Source organism: Triturus cristatus, chromosome 2_2 (genome assembly GCF_964204655.1).
Source record: "Triturus cristatus chromosome 2_2, aTriCri1.1, whole genome shotgun sequence".
NCBI lineage: Eukaryota > Metazoa > Chordata > Amphibia > Caudata > Salamandridae > Triturus > Triturus cristatus.
In genome coordinates, this window is record NC_140582.1 from 846,142,979 (window position 1) to 846,169,461 (window position 26,483).

The window sequence follows — 26,483 nt, forward strand, 5'->3', positions numbered from 1 at the left end:
AAGTTTAACTGACTGAACCCCTGCTTTTGTATCAGTAATGTTCTGCAGTATGACCTTGATGAAAGGTTTTCTTCCATTTTCACTGGTTATACAAGAACACATTAGTTCACCTGAATTGTCTTTCTGGTCAATAATGCCTTTCATGCCCGGTTATTTTTAGGAGAAAACCTACTCCTTCCCTTGCATGCCTAATACATATTATTTGTAAATTAATTGTACAAGTAGTTATAAAAAGTAAAATTCATGCATGAGATATTCAAGTTTTGCATAAGACGCGTATTGATAAGAGTAGTCTATTGTTGTATTCAAGCTTTTTCTCTCAATGTCTAGTTTCCGAGTTTTGAGTCGGGGCAGGTGTCATATGTTTAAAAGTAAGCCAAGTGATTTTTTTTCCTAACACTGATATTTTATAGGCGATGAGTATATTGTGGTCATAAAATGCCCAAGTAACATTCTGTACTGCCATTATAATTACGGCTCCCGGTTTTATGGTATTTATTTTTAACATTTCCGTCTGTATTTATCCATATTTATTTTTTGCCCATCTTTTTAGTATTTATCCATATTTATTTTGTGTTTTGCGAATATATGGAGTTATAAAATGGTATATTTCCATATTTATTTAACTTATAAACATGCACTCATACTTTGCTGCCTGTTGCATTTTAGCACATTAAGCAGCCAAACATAGCAAAACACTACTCCTTCAGGTAAATATGAGCATTATAATATATATATATGTTACCATATACCTGCATTTAGGAAAATCTCAACCTATTTTTAACTTCCCATGCTGCCTATCTGCTCAACTGTTGTCCTAGAAATCACAAAAAACAGCATGGAGAGTCACCCACAAGACATACACTTTTCTGCATTTTTCTGCTTTTAAAAATAAATACAGACAGGAAACACTTTGTTTTCTGTCTGTAATTATCTGTAAAAATCCGTAAAAACGTAAAACTGGGAGCCTTAATTATAATCACGAAGAGCCAATTCAGAAACTACCCCTCTTACATCATGTCTTATGGATCCGAGCATGTGTCACAATTATTCCCACATACCCAGAATCCTAGTGCAGGAAGGAACACTGCATACTTTCGCACATACACAGAACAGTTACAACTGGTATAATATCAACTTGAAGCTACGTTTCAGCAAGTATAATACTAACGGTTATTGATTTAATTCCATGATTGCATTTATTGTATGTACTTGTTTTTAATCTATTTATGAAGGCATATGTGTACTTGTCAATTTAAATCTATATTATTATTTATAACCAATTTATTATATGCATTGATTGAACAATACTTTTTTCTGTACACTTGCAGCTTCTGTTTTTTGTTCTAGATTGAAAATGATAACATTATTTTTAAAATAATTAATACTCTTATAAAAACTTAAAACCAACTAAAGCAACTATAATACCAACAATAGTTGCATAAACCAAAAGCTAAGCTTCTTTAAGAAAATGCAACTCTTATTGTTTCTCGGGCTGCCACACAGTTCACTCTGTTACAACCACGCAACATAAATGGACCCCTTCAAACACATTTAAGTTTTAAGCAGGTTAATGGCCTATATTTTTATACAGTACTTGCCATCACAGATGTTACAGAGCTTTAAATAGCCAGCATTACTATCGCCCTACCCAACAGTCCTAATGTTGTTGACTTCAGAACGACAAAGGCGTGGCCTCGCTTCACCAGATCTCTTGTCACGTGAGAGAAACTGATAATGGTCCAAATTCTAGTTGCTGCCTCCTGGCAGCGGACTGCCCCCACTTCAGATACAAGATGATGTACTTGAGAAATCAAGTGCCCATTTTAGAAGAGTGACCTCCTTTGTGCCCTGGCTGCAGTTCCAGTTTGTCAGCATTTCAACTGGGTGACTTTAGTGCGCCATTCGTAGCTTCCGAATAGGTGCACTGGGAAAATGGAAATTATGTTTTTGGGAATATATACCAGCCAAAAAGCAAGAGAAAAAGTTAAGTAATAGGTGGTTGGTGAGCATATTTCCTTTTAAAATACAACACCTCAGAAGATATGAAAGGAGGTGTACAAGGATAGTTCCTCCGCAATGGCGTCGCCCCACTGGCTCAGAGCCATCAGGAGAAAAAAAAAAACAATTACCTATAATCGTTTTTTATTTTCATTTGCCAACTCTGAGCCAGCGTGTGCAGAAAGGGGCGGGGCCGGGGGAGGAGGAGTGCTATGTGCTCTTCTAAGTGTACATGTGTATTTAGCCGACTGTCTCAGGCCGAGAGTCTTCCCCAAACTCCAGCGCTGGAGCCCCGTATCTCCCCCATATCTATTTCCCTTCGGGAAAAGAAGTTGTAATCCTGAACTGTGTGAAAAGCTGAGGAGTGTATATCCCTCATGTAGAACTGTCTTTGTTATTCTGACATTGTGTTTTGTTAACCGCTTGCATGCTCATTACGAGCCCAGCTCGTCATGAGGCACAGTGGAGCTGTGCTCATGACGAGCTGGCCCGCCCACGTGCGATTGATTCCCCGCTTGTGCGGGAGAATCAATCAGTGGGCGGGGTCGTGACGAGCTCAGCTCGTCATGAGCACAGCTCCACTGTGCTTCATGACGAGCTGGGCTTGTCACGAGCACCGCGCTCGCCCCGCGCCGTGGGGGAATTACCCCCGCAGCGAAGGGGTTAACATAGTTTGGGGAAGACTCTCTGGCATCACTCCATGACTGTGGCTCTGTTCCAATGAAAAGTTAGCCGATGGGATGTTTGAGTATGTGGTTGTGTTATAGGTTGGTAGAATGAGTGTGTGTGACTCATGATGTTAATTTTTATGATATTGATTTTTGCATTGCTTGTACTGTTTTGATCAAAGTATATAAATAAACCATATTTTTTTTTTTTAATCTACGTATTAGCACCAGATAAAGTAATTTTTGGGCAGAGGGGTTGTTCTTCACTGTATTGTTAGCAGTTTCATGCCCCAGCTCCCTCTGCCTGCTACTTATTCCAGGGGCCCCCTTCTGTGTGAGTGGTTAAGATCTGTAGCCTCCCAGATATTCAAGATGCAGTGCTTGGGTTCGGGAGGGACTGGTTTCCCACTAACTCTTGTAATGGTGTTCATGACAGATTTCCAATATGACTGTATTGCAGGGCATTCCCAGAGCTTATGGTAGAAGGTACCAATCTCACACTGCCGTAGGCAAAGCTGGGTGGGAGCTCTTCCCATTTTATGGAGCGTGGTTCTGGTATAATATATTATGTGGAGTATTTTAAGATGCACTAGTCGCAGCTTGGACGTAATCGCTACCTCTCTGGGCGAGGCAAGCGCTTCCTGCCAGTCAGTGTCATCGAGTTCCCCTACCTCCTCCCCCCATTTGTGTCGGAGCTTTTGCATGGAGTCAGGCATGTTGTTGATTATCTTACGGTATGCCATGAAGATTGCTCTTGTGGTCATGTGGTCTGTAAGTAATCTAGGTTATCCATTTCTTGAAATATACCACTCCAGCAAATTGTCTCTGGTTGCATTAGAGCAGGGGTACTCACAAACTTTCTGTCGGGGGCCAAAATTACAGCGTGGTTAGTGGCCGAGGGCCGCACTGATAGGGGTGGAGTCTATGGGGGCGGAGCTAGAGTAAAAAAAAAAACCTTTCAAAAAATAGGCGGTATGGCTTAAAAAGACCACATTCGTAAACACACAGACGCTGTATACATTTCGTTTTCCAATTCCAATTCCCTTTCAGTACCTCCAGGCAAGGTGCATTTTCCCACACAGGGAAAACAATGTTGTTCAAAGAGGGGAGAAAACACAAGTATCACTTCACTGGCAAACACTGTAACGTGGCGCTAATGTGTTTAGGTGTAAATAAATCAATCTGGCCACCTTGCCACCACTGTCTTGCTTTAATTAGTTATTTATTTTTGACATTTGGAATGTTTTATTCCTCTCCACCCCGAGGCTGCACTGGTGTCAGAAAAAGACGTTTCCAGCAAAAATGTTTTCTTTTTTGGATCCATTTCACAGGGGAGCAAATAAAGGAAAGGAGGAAAGAGAAGGTAATACCTGTTTCCTGAAGTTTTGGTTTTCCCTAACTGAGGAGCGAGACCGAAAGAGAGGGAAGACTCGGAGGCTTAGAGGCCGTCACCGGGGCATGCGCTCACAGTTATAGGGACTTGGGGAGGCTGCGCGCAGGAGCCATATGGACAAAATGTAGGAAAATATACATGACAAATTTTCCTGGTCGCATGGCTACGCTATATTAAAACGCACGTTCGTATCCCAGGTCTCGCGCACAAACGATTAAAGAAAATAAACATACCTGTGCAGGCGCTGCTGTGAAGGTTCTCCGGGGCTGCGGGCAGGATGGACGTCCTGAAGAGGGACACAGGAAGCTCACCGAAAGGTCCTTTAAAAGTCAGCTGTAACTAGCGCTAGTTACAGCTGACTTTTAAAGGGAGTGAGCTTCGTGTGACGTCAGAGGCAGGCAGGCCAATCAGATGCAAGCAGTAAGCAGAGACGATGGCCGCAGGAGGAAACGTTGTGAATACGTAGCGTATTCACAACGTTTGCTACTGCGGCCATCTTCCCTGCTTACTCCCTCCAAGGAAGTGTACGGTCATCGATCAAGGTCCGCGGGCCGCCAATGAAGGCCGGGCGGGCCGCCAGCGGCCCACGGGCCGTACTATGAGGAACCCTGCACTAGAACGCCACTGTGCCAAAATGCAACTTAGGGGAGTGGCCAAGCCGGAAATGTAGAAGGACCCAAAGCGCCTCTGCTCCTCTCCAGCGTGGCCTAAACACTTGCCAATGCTCCCCTTCTAGTGTGTCTAAGCCTCTGGCCGTCAACATCTGAGACTTGACGGCGACTGCAAGGTCAGCAGCAGCAGCTTGGGTTCTTAGACCCCTAAGGACCAAGACATACTCTTGGTTTGTTTACTTTAGGATGAAGGGCAGAGCTGATGACTGAATATAGTACTAAGTCCTCTACTCCAATGTGTAGCTAAGTAATTTCAATTTTTTTGATTATTTGTGATTATTATTCCAAGGTGCTCTGGTAATCCAGAGTGGTAAAATGAACGGAAAATGCAGGCAACATGTGTTTTGCTCCTTTGTGACACGCAGGCCTGGGGCTTCCTCAAGGCTGAGCACAGTGCATAGGCAAATAATGAGGTGAAAAGTTGAAAAAAAGGATGAAGGCCAAGTGGAAAAACGGGAAACCGTTTACAATAATATTTTGTCATGCCTGAGCCTTTCTGAATTTGTGAATTTCTGTTCATTTGTGTCTTTGTTATATATGTTGCATTGGAGGCAGGATTGTGTCCCACTTTATTCTTGTGTTTTATGTGATTTGATACATTATTACATTTTCTGTCCAGCTGGACAGCTTTAATATAGTACTGATTTCAGGCCCATATTAATTGTTTTCTGTGTGAATCTCCCCTGTCAAGGACTATTTTGTAATTGTAGAATACACCACACTGACACGCCACCTCATCTTAAAGGGGTAAGCACCCTCACCACTTCCAGTCATGTAGAATAGGAGAAAACCAGTGTATAATTCATTCAATGGCGGAGGAGCTGGCTAAAGAGCTGGTAGGAGGGTGTTCAGAAGGGGAAAGAGTGTAACTTTTCCTACTTTTGCATCTTGGTTCTGCCCCGTTCCCAAGTTCTGAGTAGAGTCCAAAACAGAGAATAGAGAGGGGCATGCAGAGGGCAGCATCAAGCAGCTTAAACCTTCTGATGGACTTGTATATTGTATATTGCTTCAGACTGTCAGAAGTGCTTGATCAAAAAAGCTGAATGAGATACAGCAGGGTCATGACCAGTGCCCAACTTGCAAATTGGACGGGGCAGATATCTACCACATGGTGTCGAGATGCAGAATTACTGCAACCTTTTGGGTGGAATCTGCAGACGTAGTGATGGTACTGATCGGTAAAGAGAAACATGCTCACCAGATGGAAGGTATGAACTTTATTTCCCAAAACCAAAAAGCTAAAATCTGAACTATGATTCTCAGATGTGGCTTTTCTCATCACCAAGCACTGTGCAACTATGTCTTGGAAATACCCCTTAGGCCCACAACAATCTGCGGGGTGCGTGGGGGCAAAAGGAAGAGGTTAAATGCTAGTGCAGACGAAAGTTGGTAGGACGTCAATGTCATGGCAGACCGATGTGACCTCTTTGGGGGGTGTTACACTACTCGAACTGGGTGTTTATATGGACCTTAAACCACACAGAAAAACATTTTATTTTAGTAATTTTTTATTTTTATTTGTGCTTAGTTATAAGAATGTTTGGAATCAGCTGTAAGACTTGAGAAGGGTCAAAGTGCATATGCCGACCACTATTGACTAGATGCCCAAACAACAGAGATTGAACATTGGACCATCACCTCTAACGGACCTCCAATTGCCAGAGATTCTGGTATCAATCTAGAAAGTATTCGGAAATTAAAACGGACTGGCCATAGCGGGCACTGGGAGTTTCCCCAGTGGGCCGCCAGGGTGGGGGCCGATTTTGGGACCCTGGCGCCGTTTTTGTTACCGGGGCAGGCAATATCGGCCTCCTGTAACAAAATCTGCCAAAACCGGCCCTAGCAAACCGCTCGGCTGCACCTCCCCTTGGCCCCAGGGGGGCCCGGCGCAGCAGTTTGCCAGGGTCTGATTCGGTTCCCAGTCCGGCCCTGATGTCAACCACACTGTAGCCTTGGCTACCAGAGTTTTGCGGCAGTTAAGAACTATATTATGCAAATAAACTAACGCGACAACAAAAGTCAAATTATGCAGTATCTTGGGGCCCAATCTGCAGCAGTTTTATTTAATTACTTTGTCATTTTAACAACTAATAATACTGTCCGGGTAAGGGTGCACCTCATTAGGACCAGTTTAACACCTGAAAGATCACTAGTTGACCCTGCAAAGGGCTGCCGAGCACCACATGGCACTATTTGTTTTGTAACTTTTAATCTGTTTGAGCTAGAAACTTTTGTTTGGTGAAATCTAAAAATTATGACGTAGATGGTGTATTACGTAGCAAATGCGTAAGATCCACAATTATACCGAAAATGCAGCAGCTTTGCTTAGTTCTACTGGTCCCGGGCATAACTTACCCCTGCACTGCTTGTTAGATGCTGATTATGTAAACAAGGCACGTGGTTCGACACCCCTGGTCTTGCGTCAGTCAGAAGTCTTATATCCAAAGACCGAAGATGTCAGAGCGGGAGGCGAAGAAGTAATTTATTCTTTCTAATCAGATGAACAGCACAAGACATGCCCTGGTCGGTGCCCAAGGCTCCACCAGGAAACTGCCTGGAGTCAAAGAAATGCAGCACGAACAATCTAACATTAAAAGAAACATGACCTGAGAATAAACTAAGTGTGAAGCATAATGCATACAGAGCAGCACATGCAGCCACTGGTACATGCCTGCAGTGCCACTGAAGCCTCCTTAGCTATGGTGGAGTGCGCTTGGCCAGCAGGAGGAGGTTTGTCTCATGCAGGGTAAAACATTGAGAGCTGCACGGTGTATTGTATCCGGCCATGGTGGCCATAGCTGCAGCTCACCCACCACTACTCTCCTGAAAAAGTCACAAGGCGCCACTCTGCAGAGCACAAAGCCCTGGATCTAACCAAGTAACACCTAAGATGCACATTCACCGGAAACACTGGCCAGCGTTTACACGGCCCAAAAAGCATGCAGCTGCATAAGAAAGTAAGGAGAAGTAATTAACCAAACAACATATTAATCAACACTTCAGAAGTGCACCGGGCTTGAAGGCCACTGATCTGCCTGTCTAAATTTATGGCCACTATCAGGAAAAAATTCCAAAGAGGACTGTAAATTGAATGAGACAAGGGCATAAAACGAGGGTGCAACCAGAACCAGATTCGAATCTTGTGGAATTGTTGACAAGAGGAAACAGGGACAATAGACCTTTTTAGGTCTCGCCTGACCCAGCGCATGATCTGGTCTGGCGAGACATTTTGTGAGGGCTCCAAAAAGTGCTACCAGGCCAGCCTAGAGCTACAGTGCATGTGCGCGGGCGCGCGCCGCGCTTTACCGCGATTACTTTCTCTTTGGCGGCCGCGTGGCCGCTTTGATGTTCTCCGCGAGGCTTCAATAGTAGCAGTTAAAACATGCATTGGCATAGCCAATAGGTTTCGCTTTTGGGACCTTATAAGTGTTTAGTTATGCAACTGTTGCATGGCTAAACACTTATAAGGTCCCAAAGGCGAGACCTATTGGCTATGCCAATGCTTGTTTGTTCTTGCTGGCAGTTGAGAAGGATTCAAATGACAGGATACTACAGATGCAGGTTTTGCATAGGGCCAAGTAGATTCCTGATTCAGCTAGATGTCTAGCAAATAAAACCACATCCCCCTAGCATGAGACCAGTCTGATATTATTTGACGAGTCACATTAGCAGAATCTTAGAGGCTCAGGGGTTGAGAAAAGATCTGTGGACATTTTACTGTGGGACAAACACCAACATACTCTGGATACCAGTGTTCCTCCCATGGAGATTACTTTTTTTTGGTGGGGGGGTGGAGGGAGGTGCCCACAGGCATTTCACCACCTTCAAGTGCAGCACTGTTTTATTGAGCGCTGGGGTGCAGGAGGCAAAATGTCCGCCAGCATCATTAACCTTGGCCAAAGTGCTCATACCGTGGGCGAGGGGAGGACACTTCCTCAGGCTGTCAAATATCTACCACATTTCCTCCGGATGTGGTAAACAGCCAGAAAAATGCTCAAGAGATGGCCTGCTTCCACACGCCTACTGGCAACCAGCAGTGCTGCAGGCAGTGATGGCCACCTTGCTTTGCAGGTTCAAGAGGGCACTGGAAATGTTTGAGACGATCAGCACAACTCCAGACCAAACTACTCAGGGGAGACTTATCAAACCAAAGAAATTCAACTTTAGCCTAAGGATATTTATGTTAAAACACTCAGACACTTGGCCCACAAGGCACTAATGGAAACATCCCCAAAGCAAACCGCAACACTCCCAGTGAAAACTGATGAGCTGGTTGCAACAGCTTTATGGGGTTGCGGCAGGGGCAACCCAGCATCTCAGAGCTTCTCCTTAGGAGAGTGGACGAGGACGACAAAGTGATGCTATTCTCTGCTAGTGGAAGCCTACGGGCACCCTCCATCCACATCTACTTTGACTAAGGAAAACTCAAATTCTTCTAGCAGTTGGGGCAAAAGGAAGCGGGTATTCTGTAATGCATTTATATAATGTAAGGTTTTTAAACAGTGTAGCGTGACACTGGAAATGAATCTGAGTGTGCTACAGAGGAGTCGATAGAGATAATTACTTTAGGAGTTTTCAACAAGATGGTCGGTAAAGATTTAATGGTTTCAGAGCCAATTTTACAAAAAAATCACTCTGATGTGCTTGGAAGAAGGAGAAGCCTTAGCTTGGGGGTGGAGGACACACTGAGGATTCTTTCCATCTCGCTGTCCCAGAAGGCCACAATGACTCCGATGCATGAGAACACCACCACAAGAGAAGGATGCTAGACAGGAAATCAACAGGACAGCGAGTTGTGCGGGGCGAAAATGGGTTGTTTCTTTCCTATGTGAATTTGAGTAGATCAACCGATATGTGATTTGATGGCATTACAAAGTTTGGAAAATTGCAAGAAACAGATGGACATTTTCTTTACATATCTGGGTAGATTTTGAATAGTGGTGCGTGTCCAGCTGGACAACCTTGTATAGCTCATCAGTGGCACAACCATGCACACAGTCTTGCACTGTCTGATCTCTTCAATTCATCAGGAGACTGTTTAGACCTTGGTTTGAAGTAGTTTCACCATCTTAGGGCAAATATTACCACAGCAGCATGATTTTGGATCCTTTTGGGATTGGAGAGTTTGTTTGGGAAGTCCTATATAAACTAATTACAGTTGTCCATTCTTGAGATAATCATAATCAGCTTGTTTGTGCACTGTGGCAGACGGAAGATTCTGAAGTTGTCATAGGTGGTGGAATTGACCCTTATGTGAGGTGTTACGTCGCCATTTACAAACTGATTTCTGCCCATCCTACCTTTTGTTGGTTTTCTATCGAGCCTCACCACAGAAAGGAAGAGATTAAGCGTACATAAGTCCTGAGCGATGGATCTATGTTTTCTGACTGTTGGGTAGCATTCTTTCCCCAACATCCACTCTTGGGCATATTCCAGCCATTTTGCCACTTGCCTTTGGACATCAATCAGATCCCCTTTGAACTTGAGGTTGACCTTGCTGTAATCTGCATACATGTGACGTTCCAAGTTATGAGCTTCCAAGAGATCATGCAGCAGGACCATGTAAACAGTTAAGAGGGGCGGTGAGACGGCGAACACTTCTGGACTATGTAGTTGATGGGTGTGACTTCAGAGCAGAAAAAACCCATGTGACATGCGGAGCCTCTCGCCTCTGGGTGGGGTAGCTATTGGGGTCTGCATGATTACATCAAACATTGCTGTCCGAGTTACACTGTATAAATACAGGAAAGGAAATACGGCCCATTAATTACATAATTTAACGACCTCCTAATTAAAGTAGCCGATCACTATTAGGTAAGGCTTTAAACACAAAGGGTCAGTCGTGTAGCGCTACATGATGAGGTTCCTCTGAAATAAATCGGGGGGAGGGGGGGGGGGGGGGGTCAGAGATCAACATCCCCCTTGGGTGGTACAGACTCCTGCCACCTGCACCAAAGGCCCTAAGCCATGCCCCTACAAATGGGTGGGTAAACACTGGCCTAGGAGGGTGCATGTCAGTGCACAAAGGAGAGAGGCTTCAAAAAGATGAAAAACAGGAAGGGAAGCATTACTTTAGCTTTGTAAAGCAGATTTGCCTGCATGCAGTAACTTAGCATTCTGAATCCAGATAAAAGAGGCGTTTTTTTGGCTCTCAGCAAAACTATCTATTCATCCTTGAAAGGCACATTTTATTGTTCCTCTATGCTTCTCTTGTAGCCATCTGGCGAGCACCCAACTTCTAAGGCCTCCTCTCAAAGCAGATATTTGGCTGGAAGAAGAGTCAAAATCATGAACAAAGTCGGAAGTAATCCAACTTTCCAAAAAGTAAGTCACTCATTCATCACCAATAATCCATAAACAATTTTGCCAAGTTTCTCATCTAGTCCCAGGAACAAACTGATGCACCTTGGAAACAAATCTAGAATAAAAGGTAGGGTGGTCTTCTGAGCGAAAAAGAAGCAAATGTGATTTGTAGCCTTGTATAGAAAGTAGCCTACAGGGGAAAGAACTGCTATCACCAAGTACCCAATCAGCAACAGCCTAATCGAAAAGGCTCCTATCAAAGCATTTAACAGATGTGACCATATTTTTTTCCTAACAGCTTTTCATTCAAGCTCCAAAGGTCGGCTTCCATTAACTCCCTGCCTCAATGCCAAAAACAAAAGATTTCCAGCCAGAGATTAACTTTAAAAGACACTGGAATTTGATCTAGCGAAATTGGACTATTCTAGGGCAAGATTTAACACCAGGCATCTTGGATGCGAAGATTTCTGTCCAAGTTCCCATAGCAATCAATATTTATAAGCGCGTTTCTAACTGACTTGTTCAAACACATTGTTTCGCGCCCACTAGAAAGTGGAAAGGATCCGGCCTTCTTGGTTCACCAGAGCGATGCACTGCTCGTGGCAGGAGGCAGCAACCGTTGGCAAGCAAACAAACCTCCTCAGCTGAACTTACCACTGCGCACAATCAACCACTATAGGCGGACTCTATGTCCCTAAACCACCCCCGGTGCACTGCTACAACACTCTAGCCCCCAGCAGACACAGGAATCTACTACAAGGCCAAGTAATCTTTCATAAATTGCAATAAAAAAATATGACAGACGTGGTCTGTCTCCCAGCAGAATGAAAGGATTCTGAAAGGACAATTCCGCTGTAGAAGGCCTGGCTTGTTGATTTTCCACCAGGGGGTTCCACAGACCAGATCTGCTCCCCCCAACATCTTGGCCAATGTCCAGCACAGCCAGCTTTGCACTAACCTTTCTAAAGACATTGCCCGAAGCTACTGTCCCAGCACGGTACTGTGTGCTTTCCTTGTAGCCCGATCCTTTAGCCAGGAAAGCCTGTTGGGGCACTCTTACTACAAGAACAAAGCTCCTTGTCGGTCAAGGAATACACCATTTTAACCAAGTACTCCCTTTCTGGCAGCAGCTATAATACTCGAGGCCTTGTAAAAATGGTTCAGAGCTGGGGGGGAAACCGGAAGTAGCCAACATTTCTACTCTCCAGCTATTAAGTGGCAGCAGGCGCGTGTAGTACATACGTACGCAATAGGAATTAAAATGGCGTCAACGCTGAGACGGCAAGTTCACCAACCTTTGTCACAACAGATGAGGCAGTTCCAGAGAACAGGGGTTCATACCAGATCTGAAAGTGATTTAAGTGTTGCACACTATGGGTTAAGTCCTAATTGAGTGAAAAACCTAGAACATCCAACAAGTGATGGCAGGAACGCATTAATTAATCTGGACCGCTGATAAATACTCTGGGTCACATTTTCTGCTCTGTGCCACTCCAGAGGGCCAGAACCATATGAAACCCAACTTTGGTCCTACATAAATAGGAACAGCGAAACCAGAGCATACATAATGGGAACAGTGAAACATGAGCTGCCAGGCCTGGTCCACTCTGCACAAGAATACAAGCAAGTGCAGAACAGTTTCAGGCGTGTTGGCCCTCAACAGCGTGATGCAGCTTAAAGCTGAAGGCAAACTGAGCTTCGGGACCCACGTCTGGCCATATCAGTCACGATTAAGACGTTACATCTAGAACAACAAATACGTGATGGGTGAAATGCTTCAACTATTTTCAGCCATTGGTGAATTCTCTGGGCCACATTGCAGGCCATCATTTCCAGCACATTGTTCCACTCCAGAAGGGTGGAACCATCTGCAAAATCAGCCTTGGACCTTCTCCAATAGAAACAGTCCAGCCTAAAACGCCAGGTCATGCCCCCCTTTGGATAAGAACACAAGCAACCCCAAAAGAGCCTCTTCATTGTGGGGCATTCCCCCATCTGAATATGAAGAGATGCAGCGTTTCTTTGCGTTCCTCCTACCCCTTCAAAACTTTTGATGACTCCGAAGTGCTCTCACTTTTGCTTAGACTATATCCGCCCTTTATACAAACTAAATAAAAAAATAACTAGGAGTTTAATAATTCTGAATTTAACTGTGGCATCATATCCAGATGCATTGAACACTAATCTGTGAAGCTAAAAAGCATGACACATTCAAACGGGTATTTTGGAGTACGTAAAGTACTACTCCTGTAGTACTCTTTTATGCGCTCTTTCATGTTGTTGTGAACTTCCCCCAAATCATCTAAAATGGGAATACTTTGGGAATATCAGGGAATGATCATAAAAAATTAATGCAACTAGAAAGGACTGTGCCCTCTTCTCACCTTTACCAATAGGGAGTTGGAACTTTCAGGCGGATTCACAAAGGCATTCAAGCATATGTAAAATAGTATGTGTTTATTACAATCTCCACCATTCATAAATGGAATCGGACCCAATGAGTTTTCCTCGTCTGTCAGTTAGTGGTTGGGAAATTTCAAGCAATGTGGCTAGAGAACGAACCCCTCCCAGACATGCGAGTGACCACCCTCTGGCACGGCCTAGCTCAGGCACCAATACCCATCCTCGTTGGGTAATCAGAGTGAGAGTCTTACTTAACTGGTGCATAACAGCCGCAATTTATTTTGAAAGCATGAAACATAAACATCGTATTTCTTTTGTTCATCCATATACTCCATGATTTCAACACAGCATCACATCTATAAATGTATCACATTATGATGCATTGGGCCATAAACTCCTTACAGCACTTCTAGCTCAGCCATCCCCCTGAGAGACAGCTCCCTTTGGTGTCTAGTGTTTACGGCCTCCAAGCTTCCTTTGCTACCGATATCTGAGTGGGTGGCCATCAGGCCCGACCAAGGCTGCAAGTGCTGTGACCGTCTGTGCTGACCCCAAGCTGGCCATTCCCCTGCTCCCCCAGTGCCCCTGCCGAAAGGCATCCCAAGGATACGGTTTTATGCGGCGCGTCATCCTAGGCTAGTGTACTTTCTTGTTGGTCTACTTTGTGTCGTTTCCTGTGGCCTCCTTGCCCTTTCTCAACTTTTGGCTGAGTCGCCCGCTCTTTAGTGTGGGTGGGTGAACCAACGACAAGGTCACAGAATGGCCTTCCTACCCCTTGCCCCCTTTCTTATCCACTGCTTCCCCCCACCCCACTTCGCTCTGATTGGGTGGTTCAAACCCTGCTGGCCAATCCCCTTCTGACTTTTTCCTGGGATTTTCCGTCCGTGCTCCGGAAGGCTCTACCCTCCCGGCCCACGCAATGACACACTGTTAAGTACGTCCAAGGGGTGCACCTCATCCGGATTAAGCGTTTGAGTAGCTAGCATATTGTAAGGGTGTGGTATATGGAAAGTCAACAGCGCTAAGCTAAGACTCTACATGATTTTACGGACAGCCATTCTAAAGTGAGAGCTTAAGCCTTAAACAGATAAAGTAAGGAGTACTCTTACAGTTAAGACCATCAACAAACAAAATACAGCGGAAGTACTGTTTGAACTGTATGCAAGTGGCCTTCTTCAGGAAACGGACTACCGACTTAAGATAAAAGCTAAAATCGAAGCAGTGCAACCTCTATCTTCACGCACGAAGTAGAGTTCAGGTGCCTAGAACATCAAGGCCTCCTTCCAAACCTGTGGTATTTGGATGCGGTAAAACCATCTAGGGAATTACCAAAACAGAAAACTATAATTTGTATCTAGGTCTCATTTTACATGCCCATTCTGAATTTTGACAGGCTGCAACAGAGAATAAAGCAGTACAAACAGTGGCCTTTTTCCCTCGCCCTGAGCTTCAAAACTCTGAATTACTTGCTGGGTACCAGCATAGATTTTTGCCGTGTGAAATATATATTTGAGACAGGCAGGCCAGAGGACGGCTCGCAATGTCAAAATATTAAAAAACAGTGATTCAACACTACCAGCCCAAGTGGAATGAGAGCTTAACACTTTATCCTTACCCAACACTCGTCCTTACCTCAACCAACCTCACCCTCTTCTGGGAGGAGCTACACCGTGGATGGGGAAAGGCACTGCTAGAAGGATCCTCCGTACTCTCTTGAGCCCAGGGAGGTGAGGGAATCGAAGCGCTTACAAAGCACACACTGAAGGTTGGCTGGCACCAGTAGGGCACCTTCACACTTGTGCTGAGGCAGATGCTCGGCGCCTAAGACAGAGTGGTGTATTTTTCCCCTTCACAATGCGCACAATTATATTTCTGATTGCTTCCCGTGTGCGTTTAGTTGCTTGTTTTGATATGTGCAACAGTTTTGCCTTTGTGCATTCTTCTGAAGTTTTCTTGTAGTTTTTTTTCTCTTTTCTATTGCTCTTGGCGTTTCTCCTATTTCTTTGTCTTGTACTCGGATAAACAGAGAGGCATGGAGGCTTAAACGCGCACAAAGAAGGCAGTGAGAGGGCAGGAGAGAATGCGATGGGAGGCCGAGAGGAAAGTGTGATTTTGTTTCAGCTGAACTTTAGCTGCACTGAATATGGAACACACAAGAAGGGCCCTACAGCTCATCCGCAAGGAGCAGGATTTTATTAGCGCCAAACAATTCTACGGAAACTTCCACCTGGCACCTGAATTGGAATGGGGATATTGATACAGTGACCTTTCGTGGACGTTTGACCTCACACAGGGCTGTCCAACTATATTACTGCCCTAATCTCCCGCCTTTCATTTGAGCAGTGCGACATCTTCTGAAAACGTACTTAATATAAACATACAGTTCATAACCTGCTGGTGGAACGTCTGTCTCCGCTGGCTGTACGACCAAAACTTAAAGCAATTTGAAAAACTAAAAAGAATGACGTAGTCCCATGGCGTGATAGTAATTTACAGAGTTTAGTTAGGTCTGGGCTTGAAACAGTTATAGCCGTCTTGCCAGTTTCAAGTAATAAAAAAAAAAAGGATTATATATCGCCAACAATACCTCTGCTCCACATCGAAAGAAGCACACACACACACAAGGGCAATTAGGTTTAAGGCATTTTTTATTTCAATGAGCCTCCTCCGACCCGGCAGACAAAGGAGCTGGGGGTCGCGTAACTAGTTAGCATAGAGGAGTCTCGTTCGTTATCAGAATTAACTGGACAAATCGCTCCATCAACTAAGAACGGCCATGCACCACCACCCACAGAATCGAGAAAGAGCTATCAATGTGTCAATCCTTTCCGTATATATTCATATTCCTTGAAAAAAACACAGGTTTTAGGGACGTTCTAGTTAGACTGACATTTCACTCATACAAAACAGAGTAATTCGGCCGTTATAGTTAGCTGAGCTAACTATAACTCGCGCCCCCGCAATGCACTACTGATGACGTCACATATTACATCACTCATGACATGGTCAGTGACATCACTGATGACATCACTGACTCATCCTGTGAATGTGAGCGTTTCTAAAAAGTTTAAGAATGTTATATATATATACACTAAGCTGTATTCGAAGAATGAGTCGGTGTATGAGTACTGATGATTTGTTGGGCACATGACTGACTGTATGAGTGAGTGATTAAAATTCCCTTAGTGAATGTATGGGTGAGTGAATAATCTGTGTAAATGTGTGCATCAGTCTGTCAGTTGGTGTGTAAATGGCTGCATGGGTTGGTGATTAGTTGTTTGAGTACCTGTATGGGTGCCTGAGTGTGTGGGGGAGGGGCTGTATGACTCCCTGCATGGATGTATGAGTGAGTGAATCCCTGGGTGTATGGGTTCATGAGTGTGTTTGTGAGGGACGGTATGGTTGAGTGAGTGTATGTATGGGTGTGTCGGTGAGTGTATGGGTGTGTTGGTGAGTGTATAGATGTCTCAGTGGTATATGGGTGAGTAACTGCTTATGTGAAAGGCAGCATATGTGAGTGTTGGAGTATATAAGTGACTGTATGTGTGAGTGTGTGTGAGAGTGGCTGTATGGATAAGTGTGTGCTTGTGTCAGTGATTGCAGAAGAGAGTAAGTATGTGTTACTATCTGTATGAATAAGTGAGGTGGTGAGTGTATAGGTGAGTAAATGGCAGTGTGATTGATTCTTTGGGTGACTGACTAGGTGTATGAGAAATTCTATGGGTGAGTGGTGGTGTGTGAGTGTCTGTATGGGTGTATGAGTGCATATATCAGTGGCTATATTGATGAGTGACTGCGTGTATGAGTGACTGTATAGGTGAATCAGTGGATGTGTGTGTAGACCTATGAATCAGTGAGTGGGTATGTACTAAGTGGTTTTAGTGTGTCCATGGTTTCAAAAATGCTAGTCTGTATTTTAGACTGGGTGTAAGAAGGGTTATATTAGAGTGTGAGGATGTGCATGAAATATTGAGAGGATGATGCCATCAATGATGTCATTTGAAATGTCATCAGTGATGTCACTGACCAGGTCATAAGTGATGTAATATGTGACGTCATCAGCAGTGCATTGCGGGGGCACGAGTTATGGTTAACTCAGCTAACGAGAACAGCCGAATTTCTCTGGTTTTGTACGAGTGAAATGTCAGCCTAACTAGAACGTCCATGAAACCTGTGGTTTTTTCCATTAATTTCTAAGGTTTTTTAAATGCTAATCCCGAACTACCATGTCCATGGAACCTGTGTTTTTTTCAGTGAATGTCTAAGGCTTTTTAAATGCTAATCCCCAACTATAACGTCCCTGAAACCTGTGCTTTTTTTCAATGAATTTCAAAGGTTTTTTAAATGCTAATTTCTAACTATAAGTTAGTAGTCGCATTTGCACATTGGTGCAAAAAGGGGGCTGAGCCTCTGACCAGCACTCAAGAATTCTGCTGCGTGGGATTTACAGGAGGTACCAGGAGGGCTTCTTGGTCCCCAAAGTCCCCCAGGAGTAAAGTGGACTTCATCCCCAACCAGTAGTTTGCCAGGAGGCGCGTTTGCAGAGAGGTGGAGAAAGGGGGCGTGGCCTCCGAAGACCTCTTCGCAATCCCACTGTGTGGCTCTTGCTGGCTGGAACAGGGTGTCCTTGGGGGCCAACTACCCCTCCTATTACCTCCAGTAAGTCCCACACACATAGCAGGATTGCTAAGTTCTCATAGCAGGCCATGCCCCCTTTGCCCACCACTCTGCAAACAAGCTCCCTGGTGCGCTCTTGGATGGGGATTAAAGTCCCCTTTCCTGCCCGGAGGAGCTTTTGCATAGTGGTGCAGAGAGGGGGCGGGGCCTCCGGCAAGATGCTGGCTTCTCTTTTTTGTTTTCTTTCTGGAAGGGGGGCTGTGTAGCCCCCTCCCATAATACCTTTTGGGCTCTTGGGACCCCATCCCCCAGGGCCTGAGCCATTTTTTAATAAAAGGAATTTTAAAAAACGGGAAGTTGTCCGCGAGGTCAACCTCTTGAGGCTGATTTCGGACCCGGGGACCCCATCCCCGGGGCATGGGCACTTCTTTTTTTAAACCATTATTTAAAGGAGGGGGGCCGCGCGCCCCCCCCTCCTGAGGCCATTTTCGACCCTGGGGACCCCATCCCCTAGAGCTTTCCCTCTTTTAAACTATTTTTTTTTTTAAAAAAATTATGGCAGGGGGGCTGCATGGTCCCTCTTCCCTGTGCCACTTTTGGCCCCGGGTGCCCTATTCCCCGGGGCAAGGCCTGCCTTTTCTTAAAAAACATTTTGGAGGGGGGTAGCAGGCCCCCCCTCATGAGGCCGTTTTCGGCCCCGAGGACCCCATCCCACAGGGCAAAAAATAAATAAATATATACGAAAAATTAAAATATTACCTTTCAAAACGAAGTGCATCATATGTCCTCCATGTGCGCACGGTGCGCGAAGCGCACCGTGCGCGCACAGAACGAACTGCGTTAAGTGGGCGCGCACGCCACGAATGGCGTAAAGTAACTTAGCATTTAAAAAACCGTACAAATTCACTGAAAAAACCATAGGTTTCACACACGTTATAGTTAGCGGAAATTTTACTGATAAAAAACCAATGAAATTCCCCCGTTATAGTTACTGCAGGCAACTATAACTCACGCGACCGCAATCTTCTGCTGATGACATATGTGTCTTTATGAAAAAAAAATATTTGTAATATATGTATAGCTAAAAATGTATGGAAGAAGACATGGGCAAATAAGTGTCTAAATACAGTATTAGCATCAGCAGAGGATTGCGGTCGCCAAACCTACAAAAGGCACTTCCTTGACCTGGGGACTACCTCTCTGCCAAATTTCATTAAATTCTGTTCAGCCGTTCGGGCTGTAGCCCTGTCTAAAGGTCCTATGGAAAAATGCATGGGAAAAACGCGTTTTGGGACCCCCCTTTTATCTCAGCCCCCGCTTGACGAATCCCCCCGAGACTTTCAGGGTAGGAGCGGAGCGGAGCGCCCCACCTATTTTGAAAGATTCGCGAGGATTCGTCGACCGGCGCCAAAGTTATTCAAAATAGAATGTTGCGGATTTCCTATGGAAACGTGGTCCTAACTATAACTACCTACTGGCGACCGCCAGTAGGTAATATATATATATATATATATATATATTCACTGAAAAAACCATAGGTTTCACACATGTTATAGTTAGCGGAAATTTTACTGATAAAAAACCAATGAAATTCCCCCGTTATAGTTACTGCAGGCAACTATAACTCACGCGACCGCAATCCTCTGCTGATGCTAATACTGTATTTAGACACTTATTTGCCCATGTCTTCTTCCATACATTTTTAGCTATACATATATTACAAATATTTTTTTTTCATAAAGACACATATGTCATCAGCAGAAGATTGCGGTCGCGTGAGTTATAGTTGCCTGCAGTAACTATAACGGGGGAATTTCATTGGTTTTTTATCAGTAAAATTTCCGCTAACTATAACATGTGTGAAACCTATGGTTTTTTCAGTGAATATATATATATATATATATATATATATATATATATATATATATATTACCTACTGGCGGTCGCCAGTAGGTAGTTATAGTTAGGACCACGTTTCCATAGGAAATTCGCAACATTCTATTTTGAATAACTTTGGCGCCGGTCGACGAATCCTCGCGAATTTTTCAAAATCGGTGGGGCGCTCCGCTCCGCTCCTACCCTGAAAGTCTCGGGGGGATTCGTCAAGCGGGGGCTGAGATAAAAGGGGGGTCCCAAAACGCGTTTTTCCCATGCATTTTTCCATAGGACCTTTAGACAGGGCTACAGCCCGAACGGCTGAACAGAATTTAATGAAATTTGGCAGAGAGGTAGTCCCCAGGTCAAGGACGTGCCTTTTGTAGGTTTGGTGTAAATCTGTTTAGTAGATTCTGAGAAAATAGCCTTTAAATCAATATATATATCTGTGGCAGCTTACGGTGCGCTTACCGTGCGCTTACCGTAAGCTTACCGTACGCGTACGGTGGCGTGCGCGAGCGCGATTCTGATTGGCTCTTAGATCTTAGTAAACATTCGAGTCGGTCGAAACCAGGAAGCGGCGGCCGCCATTTTCTCTCTCGCTTCCTGAGTTGGGCAGCAAATACGTACCCCAAATATATGTAAAGAGGCAGTTTCATGAGATCCTAACCACCCAGCATTGATACAGGGGTCCCCAAACCACCCCCAAGCCCAAAAAAAATAATAATTTTTTTTTCGGAAAATCGCCAATTACGCTTACCGTACGCGCACGGTAAAAAATTATATAAAAAAAAAAAACTATCCACATTCTCCCCACCCCGTGTGCAAATGGTGCCCGAAGAATACATTTCACAAAGATGCGCAAAATATGTCCCCCATGTGCGCACGGTGCGCGAAGCGCATCGTGCGTACATGGCCCATCCCGCTTAACGTGGGCACGCGGTACGCGCAGCGCACCGCGTGACCACTGTGCGTGCACGGCACTAACTGCGTAAAGTGGGCGCGCGGTACGCGAAGCGCACCGCGTGCTCACCGTGCGCGCACGGAACGAACTGCGTTAACTGGGCGCGCACGCCACGAATGGCGTAAAGTAACTTAGCATTTAAAAAACCTTGCAAATTCACTGAAAAAACCGTAGGTTTCACACATGTTATAGTTAGCTGGACATTTTACTGATAAAAAACCAATGAAATTCCCCCGTTATAGTTACTGCAGGCAACTATAACTCACGCGACCGCAATCTTCTGCTGATGACATATGTGTCTTTATGAAAAATAAATATTTGTAATATATGTAAAGCTAAAATTTAATGGAAGAAGACATGGGCAAATAAGTGTCTAAATACAGTATTAGCATCAGCAGAGGATTGCGGTCGCGTGAGTTATAGTTGCCTGCAGTAACTATAACGGGGGAATTTCATTGGTTTTTTATCAGTAAAATGTCCAGCTAACTATAACATGTGTGAAACCTATGGTTTTTTCAGTGAATATATATATATATATATATATATATATATATATATTTTCACTTAAAAAACCATAGGTTTCACACATGTTATAGTTAGCTGGACATTTCACTCGTAAAAAACCAATGAAATTCCCCCGTTATAGTTAGTGCAGGCAACTATAACTCACGCGACCGCAATCCTCTGCTGATGACGTCAGATATTACATCACTGTATTTAGACACTTATTTACCCACGTCTTCTTCCATTAATCTTTAGCTATACATATATTACAAATATTTATTTTTCATAAAGACACATATGTCATCAGTGATGTAATATCTGACGTCATCAGCAGAGGATTGCTGTCGCGTGAGTTATAGTTGCCTGCACTAACTATAACGGGGGAATTTCATTGGTTTTTTACGAGTGAAATGTCCAGCTAACTATAACATGTGTGAAACCTATGGTTTTTTAAGTGAATTTGCAAGGTTTTTTAAATGCTAATTCGTAACTATAACGTGTATGAAACCTATGGTTTTTTCAGTGAATATATATATATATACATACACACACACACATACACACACATATACATATATATACATATATATATATATATATTATCTACTGGCGGTCGCGAGTAGATAGTTATAGTTAGGACCGTGTTTCCATAGGAAATCTCAAAATTCTATTTTGAATAACTTTGGCCCCGGTTGACGAATCCTCGCGAAATTTTCAAAACTAATGGGGCGCTCCGTTCAGCTCCTACCCTGAAAGTCTTGGGGTGATTCGTCAAGTGGGGGCCGAGAAAAGAGGGGGGTCCCAAAACGCGTTTTCTTCATGCATTTTTCCATAGGACCTTTAGACGCAGCTACAGCCCAAACGGCTGAACGGAATTACTTGAAATTTGGCAGAGAGGTAGCCATAAGGTCAAGGAAGTGCCTTTTGCAGGTCTGGTGTAAATCTGTTCAGTATTTCCTGAGAAAATAGCATTTAAAAGCATATCAATATCTATACGCGCGCAGGGTGCGCGCACTGTGCAAGCCCTGTGCGCGCACCCTGCCGTGCGCGAGCGTAATTCTGATTGGTTGTTAGATGTCAGTAAACATTCGAATCATTCGAAATCAGAAAGTGTCGGCCGCCATTTTGTCTGTCGCACTGAAAAGGAAAGGTGGAGAACGTGAATAGGGGGCAGAGTAGGGAGTTCTTGACCCCCAAGCCATTGTCAGGGGGTCACAGTAGGACCACGAAGGGAAAAAAAAATGATTTTAATTTTTTTTAAAAACATCGCGAGGTGCGCGCACTCTGCGCGCACCCGAAAAAAAACATTAAAAAAAATAGAAATAAAAATCAAGTTTAAGTGTTTAGATATTAGGTGGCTCTAAAAAGAGCCCTTGTGTTCATTGAGTGTTTTTCGGTACTTACAAGTAAGTACCGATGCAGAGTCTAAAGTTCAAGAGGAAGACTCTGTTCCCTTCATCATTGAAATGTACTCCGTCTCCTCTATCAATGTCTTGCATGTTGTAACGCAAGTTGTTGTGGTATATAGAACCCATACCATAGTCTCTGAGGAAAGCAGAAACAGACTTATTGACGTGCTTTCTTGCTTTGTCAATTTGCGGACAAAATTGGTTGGACCAGTTCCACTTTTGCCTTTGGCATATATTAGAATATACAAAGGCAGTTTGTGGAAAAAGTGACATCAATTGCAGAAAGATGTCCTTAATAAGCATTTCCAGACCTACTGAAAAAACCACAGGTTTCACACACGTTATAGTTAGGAAATAGCATTTAAAAAACCTTACAAATTCACTGAAAAAACCATAGGTTTCACACATGTTATAGTTAGCTGGACATTTTACTCGTAAAAAATCAATGAAATTCCCCCGTTATAGTTAGTTCAGCTAACTATAACTCGCGTGCCCGCAATCCACTGCTGATGACGTCACATATTACATCACTCATGACATGGTCAGTGACATCACTCATGACATCACTGATGACATCTCAAATGACATCACTGATGACATCACTGATGAAGTTATCCATTGAGTATGTGTTTTTGAACAATTTTAATATGTTTAATATATATAGGGAAAGGCCTGTTGAAGAATGAGTGGGTGTATATGTGTGAATGGATGATTTTCTAGGTGTGTGACTGACTCTATAACTGAGTCATTAAATGTATCTTATTGCAGACTAGTGACTAAACTGTGTGAATGTCTGTATGTGTCTGTATGTTGGTGTATAAGTGGCGGTATGGTTTTGTGAATACCTTTATAAGTGTGTATATGAGTTGTTAATTGCTTGTCTCAGTATCTGTATGGGTTCCTGAGTGTTTGTGTGGGTAGGGTGTGTGTGACTATGCATAAATGTGTGAGTGTGTGATTCTATGGGTGCATGGTTTTAAGAGTGCATCTGTGATGGACTGTATGGTTGAGTGAGTGTATGTATGGGTGTGTTAGGGATTGAATGTATATCTCAGTAGTACATTTGTGACTAACTACATATGTGAAAGGCAGTATATGTGCGTGTAAGAGTATATAAGTGAGTAGATATGAGACTGTGATTGTGAAAGTGACTGTATGGATGAGTGTGTGCTTGTATGAATGATTCTATAAGAGGGTAAGAATGTGGTACTTTTTTTATGACTAAGTGAACTTGAGTGTGTATAACCGCATAGCTGAGTAAATGGGAGTGTGATTATTTGCATGACTGACTAGGTGTGAGAGTACCTCTATGGATTATTGGTGGTGTGTGAGTGTCTATATAGGTGTATAAATGCATAAGATAGTTTTGTATGGAGTGACTGTACAGCTGAATGATTGGAGGTGTATGTAGACCTAAGAGTTAATAAGTGGGTATGTAGTTATTGGTATTGTAGTATGTATAGTTTTGAAATTTGAACTCTTAAATTTTGAGTTGGTGTATCAAAAGTTATATCAGGGTGTGAGAAGATGTGCTAATTTTTCACATGGATGACATCATCAGTGATGTCATTTGAGATGTCATTAGTGATGTCATGAGTGATGTCACTGACCATGTCATGAGTGATGTAATATGTGACATCATCAGCAGTGGATTGCGGGCGTGCGAGTTATAGTTAGCTGAACTAACTATAACGGGGGAATTTCATTGTTTTTTTACGAGTAAAATGTCCAGCTAACTATAACATGTGTGAAACCTATGGTTTTTTCAGTGAATATATATATATATATATATATATATATATATGTATATGTATATTCACTGAAAAAACCATAGGTTTCACACATGTTATAGTTAGCTGGACATTTTACTGATAAAAAACCAATGAAATTCCCCCGTTATAGTTACTGTAGGCAACTATAACTCACGCGACTGTAATCCTCTGCTGATGCTAATACTGTATTTAGACACTTATTTGCCCATGTCTTCTTCCATTAAATTTTAGCTATACATATATTACAAATATTTTTTTTTCATAAAGACACATATGTCATCAGCAGAGGATTACGGTCGCGTGAGTTATAGTTGCCTACAGTAACTATAACGGGGGAATTTCATTGGTTTTTTATCAGTAAAATGTCCAGCTAACTATAACATGTGTGAAACCTATGGTTTTTTCAGTGAATTTGCAAGGTTTTTTAAATGCTAATTCCTAACTATAACGTGTGTGAAACCTATGGTTTTTTCAGTGAATTTGTACGGTTTTTTAAATGCTAAGTTACTTTACGCCATTTGTGGCGTGCGCGCCCACTTAACGCAGTTCGCGCACCGTGCGCGCACCGTGCGCACATGGTGGAAATATGATGAGCATCGCTGTGATATTTAAAATATGTGTTATTTTTAATTCAAATAAGCCATGCACAAAATGTGCCCTTCGGGCACCTTTTGCACACGGGGTGGGGAGAGTGTGGATTTTTTTTTTTTTTTTTTACATTTTTTACCGTACGCGTACGGTAAGCGTAATCGGCGAAATTTTCGAAAAAATTAAAATTGCCTTTTTTCCCTTGGGGGGTCGTTGGGGACTCCTTGGACATGGCTAGGTGCTTGGGAGCTGTCTAAACAGCCCCTTTACATGTTTTGGGGCTTTGTTTTTCCACCCCCTGTCAGAGTGCGAGAGAGAAAATGGCGGCCGCCGCTTCCTGGTTTCGACCGATTCGAATGTTTACTAAGATCTAAGGGCCAATCAGAATCGCGCTCACGCACGTCACCGTACGCGTACGGTAAGCGCACCGTAAGTGCACCGTAAGCTGGCTCAGATATATATATTGATTTAAAGGCTATTTTCTCAGAATCTACTGAACAGATTTACACCAAACCTACAAAAGGCACTTCCTTGACTTGAGGACTACCTCTCTGCCAAATTTCAAGTAATTCTGTTCAGCCGTTCGGGCTGTAGCTGTGTCTAAAGGTCCTATGGAAAAATGCATGGGAAAAATGCGTTTTGGGACCCCCCTTTTATCTCAGCCCCCGCTTGACGAATCCCCCCGAGACTTTCAGGGTAGGAGCGGAGCGTAGCGCCCCACCTATTTTGAAAAATTTGCGAGGATTCGTCAACCGGCGCAAAAGTTATTCAAAATAGAATGTTGCGGATTTCCTATGGAAACGTGGTCCTAACTATAACTACCTACTGGCGACCGCCAGTAGGTAATATGTATGTGTATATATATATATATATATATGCATAATGATGGTATTCCTTCGCGAGCAGCACTCGAAAAACGACGTAGATTACCAGCCTCAATCCAGGGTATGGGCAATATTCTCCGGGCGGGTTGATTAAAAGCAGCCCTTCACGTCGACTGACGCGTTTCGCTACAAAGCTTCTTCGGAGGTTTCAGTGAAAGGTACGTGCAGCGGTGTCCTGCATCTCCCATTACTTAGCCCACTTTAACACGCCCCTGCTTGGGGATTGCCAATTATTTACTCTAGGCGTTATGGGAGATGTAGTGTTTTTATTTCACCTTGAGTCATCATTAGTGCACAATTTCTGCTAGGATAAAGTCCTTATTGAACCCCCGCTCAGGGTTATTGTCCTAGATCCCTCGTCGCTCCTCTGTTCTGCCGGTGTATCCGACCTCACGGCCCCCTATGGATATGGGGTGGGGCTTCTTCGACGG

At 43.7% G+C, this 26,483-nt stretch overlaps 1 protein-coding gene across 11 annotated transcripts in view; it reads right to left on the bottom strand.

Moving 5' to 3' along the window:
• The window catches only part of LIMCH1 (LIM and calponin homology domains 1), an 860,130-nt gene that overhangs the window by 583,706 nt on the left and 249,941 nt on the right, over positions 1-26,483 (bottom strand). The gene's annotated exons all lie outside the window — the stretch shown is intronic.